This window comes from Mus pahari, chromosome 15 (assembly GCF_900095145.1).
Source record: "Mus pahari chromosome 15, PAHARI_EIJ_v1.1, whole genome shotgun sequence".
Classification (NCBI taxonomy): domain Eukaryota; kingdom Metazoa; phylum Chordata; class Mammalia; order Rodentia; family Muridae; genus Mus; species Mus pahari.
Genome location: NC_034604.1, coordinates 13140926 through 13145990, shown reverse-complemented (window position 1 = coordinate 13145990; position 5065 = coordinate 13140926). Strand labels below are relative to the sequence as shown.

At 42.4% G+C, this 5065-nt stretch overlaps 1 non-coding gene across 1 annotated transcript; it reads right to left on the bottom strand.

Moving 5' to 3' along the window:
• Positions 1-4340: 4340 nt before the first annotated feature.
• LOC115065550 lies at positions 4341-4466 on the bottom strand. The gene has a single exon (XR_003845327.1). It is a non-coding gene; the product is annotated as a small nucleolar RNA SNORA17 (small nucleolar RNA).
• Positions 4467-5065: the final 599 nt, after the last annotated feature.

Below are 5065 nucleotides of genomic sequence, written 5' to 3'. Positions count from 1 at the left end.
TCCATTGCCTACTAGATGGAGCTCTAAGAAGAAAGTTATGGTAAGCTCCTGTCTGCAAGCATAACATAGTTACCATTCAGTTGCCCTCCGACAACTGAAGCAGGGGCTGTCTCTGAATCTGTCGCCTGCCTGGGAATCCTTCTTCTAGCTCGGTTGCCTGGTCGGACCTCAGTGGGAGAGGATTTGACTAGTCCTGTATGACTTGATGTGCTGGCTGTAGGGGGTGCAGTATGTGACATGAGGCAAAGAGGGGCCCCCCCTTCTCAGAGGAGAAGGGGAGGGGGAAAGGGGGAGGACCTGTGTGACAGGGTACTGGGAAGGGGTGCTGATACTGAGATGTAAAGTGAATAAACAAATTTATTAATAAAAAAGACTTCTGGTTTTGATTCTGCAAAATAAAGTCACTTAGATTTTTCACCAAATCTTTTGTCTTCTTTTGATAATATTGGCATCTCAACATTTTTATTTCAACTGAGAAATATATAATGTGTTCATACATATCTTATTTTTAACATTTGTAGATTTTATTATGCAAGTTCTTCACTATCCTAGTAAACTCCTCTGAGATTTATTGCAAATGGAATTTCTTTGATAACTTCCTTTTTGGTTTTTTTAAGACTAAAGTATAGAAATACAATTAATGCTATGTTTATCATTCTTCCTTCCCTGGATTCAATTAGTTCCAACAGATTGCATATGGTATCTGGAGGAGTTTTCTAGATCTAATATCATATCACACATGAATAGTGTTAATTTAGAATTTCCTTTTCCAATTTTGCCGGCTTTTATGTCTTTATCTTCCCTAATTTTTCTTACTACAATTTCTAAGAATTTGGTGAACAGAAATACATTGTTGATCCTAGAGGGAAACTATCATTCTTTCACAAATAAGTGCGATAACTTTCTGAAGGTTTCCTTCATACATGACATTTATCATGTTGAGATAGCTATCAACTATGTCTATTTTGTTAAGTATTTATGTGAGCCAAGTATGTTGGGACAGTGCCAAATGATGACCTCATGCATCAGTTGAGATGAGCATGTGGGAATGTTTTCCAACTCATTCTATGAATGTGGCACATGGTTATTATTTTTTTTTTTTGTAGCCAAACCCATAAGACGAGATATCCCGTAAGTAAAAGTAGTAGAGCCTCTACAGGCTACTGTCTAAACCAGACCTCAGATGATTAAGATTCCAAGGAAGACTGTAAAGGCCTGGGTGTTTAGTCCAATGCATACAGGGAAGAAAGTGCTTCATTTTTTTTTCCTACATGAAAAGAACATGAGGAGAGGAACATTCTCCTAGTATATTAAAAAAGAAAGGATATAGCTATGAAATTTATGTGAAGCTCTGGGCCAGGACTAGTTGTCCTCTGATCGCCAACATTGTTAACCTGTGTCTGAACACTTCATTGGAATACAGAGACAAGATAATGGTGGTCAATGATAGAAATAATCAAAGCTGAACCAGCTTTGGTCTCTTGCCTTCTATGTAAACCTTACTCCTAGTAAGATTTCTGAGTTAAACTTAAGGGGTCAATAGTTTTCATGACTCTTCTCCCAAAGTGTGGACACACTAAGTATATTTCATCTTTTTCTGTTTTCAATGTTAATGTAGGTCTTTTGGGCTTATTAATGTCAAGTGTCTGAGCAAGAATGATTGGGGAGCTAGAGTCTGGTAACAATATTTTGTAAATTATTTCCATATATGTATATAATGTACTTTTATAGGATTATCTTTTCTCATGTTTCATCCACATTTTTCACAGTTTAGAAAACCAACTTTGGGAATCAATCTTTTATCCATAATTTTCTACTTTTATTTAATTCATCAATGCTATAAGAGTTATATTTCCTTCTGTCTTTGGACTTAGTTTGTTCTTTTTCTTACTCCTTAAATTTTAAGAATAGATTATCAATCCAAGACCTTTTTTTGATTACTCATTTATACAATCTCTTACTTTGTAGCTCAGATTGGCCTTGACCTTGGAATTCTCCTGTTTCAGCACCCAAAAGGTTTATAATTTCAGGTGCATCTCAAAGTGCTTTTTTGTTGCTTATTTCCCCCAACTTTTTGTTGGCTCATTGTGAATTTCAAATCACGCACGCCAATCCTAATCACTTATCTCCCCCTCCCATTGTACCCACCCTTCACCCTGGCTACCTCCCCTGTAACACAGAAAGAAATCTCATTGTGAAAGCTATAGAATGTCACAGTGTGTTCTATACTATACCCTTTGGTCCATACTTTTTTGCTTGTAAATATTCATTGCAATAAGTCCTTGGTCTGGTACAAGGTTGCTGGCTTCTACCATCTATTTCTATTAGAACTTAACTAGGACTCCTCTCTGATATCTTGTTGTTGCCATGTGTCATGAGTTCCTTTTATATCTGTAGGACCTGACTGGCCCCTTCAATCACTCCAGTAGTCCATCAGCTGGGTAGAGATTGGCATCAGTCAACTTAAATCCCTGGATCTGAGCCTGAGAGTTATGTGAGCTGGTCAGTCTATGGGTTCTCCTGCTCTCAGAGCAGGGTTGCACATCCACAACCCTTGCTACGAGGGCAAACCATACCCTGCAGTACATGTGAGGTGCAGTGCTCACGCTTTCAAGTGTTGCAGCCAGTGAGGGACATGGACAGTTCACCATTCTAAAGACCTCAGGGTCAGCTCTTTTGACTGCCATAGAAGTAGAGGTACAAAGGAGGGAAGGCATGTCACCATCTTCTGTGCCACCACCTGGCAGACAAGTAGTGCTAGCTTTCCAACACTTATGCCCTAGGGTTCTGCTTACCTGAAACCCCTTCATCCACAGTCATCTTGATTATGCTCCTCAGGAAGGGTAAGGGACAGTTCTCCTGCTCTTGTGACTCACTCAGGTCAACTTTACCACCTGTCCCCAGTAGTGAGTGAAAGAGGGAGGGGAGGGGAATCTCTCCTTCAGCAATTCTGCCACATAGCATACAAGAAGCAGAGTTGGCTCTTTAAAGCAATTGCCCCTGGGCAAGCTCACAGTCAATCCTCCATCCAGGGCAAGGAATACTGTGCTGGCCATGTGAGGTTCAGGACATGCTCACCTGCTTTCCTTCTCCAGAGGTGGGTCTCCAACCTACTGTAGGTGGTAAGGGGCAAGATGGGGTTGGAGGTAGAGGTTTATCTCACCTTGCCCATGTCACCATATAGTCGACAAGTGACAAGGCCAGTTCTCTCTTGCTTCAGCTCACCTTTAGAGCTGTCTTGCCAGCATCCCTGACACCAGGGTCAGCTCTACTCTGCACCCAAGTGAGATGCAGCTGCTCTCCAGAGTGCTGTAGTTGGTGAGAGGCAGGACCAGCTTTCCTGGTCCCATGACCCCAGTGCCAGGTCTCCTATATGCCACAGGTGTTGAGAAGAAACTGGAGGAAGAGGGTATCTCTCCCTTGTCCAAGCCACCACACAGTCACCTCACCACGCAGGACATGAGTGGTTGGGCAAGATTTCCCATATTCCTATTCCTGGGACAGGCTCACGTGCAACTCCTACAGTGTGCAGGGCCTGCTCTCCTGAGTACTGCAGCTGGTAGGGTCAGATTTGCTCTCATGCCCTCATGGCCAGCTCTCCCATGATGCCAAAGTGAGGGGTGGGGCCAATTATGCACGAGCCATCAGACATAAACATGTCCCCAGGCAGAACCAGAGATGTCTGCTTAGCCATTGGTGGTAACAGACCCCTGCTACTGCATGGCCACTGACCTAGACATGGCCCCCACTGGCAGCACAGGCCAGGACCTCATCATGGTCCCAGGTAGGTGGCATCTCAAGCTCCTTATATCAGACTGCTCAGCACTACCATCAAGTTTCTAGTTCTACCCCTATTCATTGTGCCTATACCCTTCTGTTTCTCTTCCTCTTCTACTTCCCTACCACTTACTTGCTCCTTTTAGTGGCACCCAGGGTTTCTGAGTGTCTGGGGTCATCTTAGGAGTGGACTCAGGGGTATTATGAAGAACTCGAATTGTGGCACAAGGCAGGGGTCATTTTGGGCATGCCCTGCCCCTCCCAAAGCCTGTGTGAAAACAAACTGGTAGCCATCTCAGATTAACTCCCTTCTGACACCGATTTGGTGGTCATCTCTATCTCGCTCCTTACATGGCCCATGAGAGTATCCCCATGTGAGTATCTTCTATCTCAGGCTCTCTCCCTCTCAGGGCCTTCAGTCCTAGGCAGGTTTCTTGTAGTCTTCAGCTTGCTCCTGGTTCTGAGGATTGTCAGGGCCTATGTGGTACTGGACTGATAGTTATCTGAGGCTTGTTCCTTGTACAACAGAAGAGTAGTCATCTGAGGCTCTCTTTTTTCCAGGGAATGTTGTCACTAATCATATAGGTTCATAGGTCGGAACAGTGAGTGTAGACATAGCCTCTCTCCTTTCTGACACCTACAGATGCATGTGACACAGCAGTAACACCTGCAACCCTCCTAAGGATTGGTTCATTGCTTTTAAAAACAAGCATTTATACCTTTACATTCCCCCCCCCTTTTCCCTGCTCTCATTCTGTCTCATATGTTGTATGCTATATTCCATTATGGCTCACCTATCCATTTTCTATTGTGATTTTTCCTTTGATCTTTTTTTTTTTGACAATTCAAGTGATTTGTTCAATTACTGGGAGTTTTGTTTGTTTGTTTTCTATCTTTCATTTATATTTATGTAATTTCTAAGGTCATTCATTACACTGTAGCTAGGAAAGATTTTTGAAGAGTCTTCCTACCTTCTAAAAGTTTATTGAGACTCAATTAGGAACTTAGTATACTGTCTATTCTGGAAAACGTCCTACATGCTTAGAGAAGACTCAGTGGGAAGCTGTTGGTAAAATTTTTTCATCTCTCTACTTTCTGTGAAGCTTTCTCTTGTGTTGATGAAATGTTTTATTCTATACTTTCCCTCTCCACAACTGTCCTGGCCATTACTGTAAGTAGGGTAAGGAATTCCCCAGCTCCCTGAGGCTGCCCTCCTTCGTTATTATTTTTTTAACTATGTTAGCAAAGCTGCCCTTCTTTGATTACTATTTGCAGGTAACAACTTTTG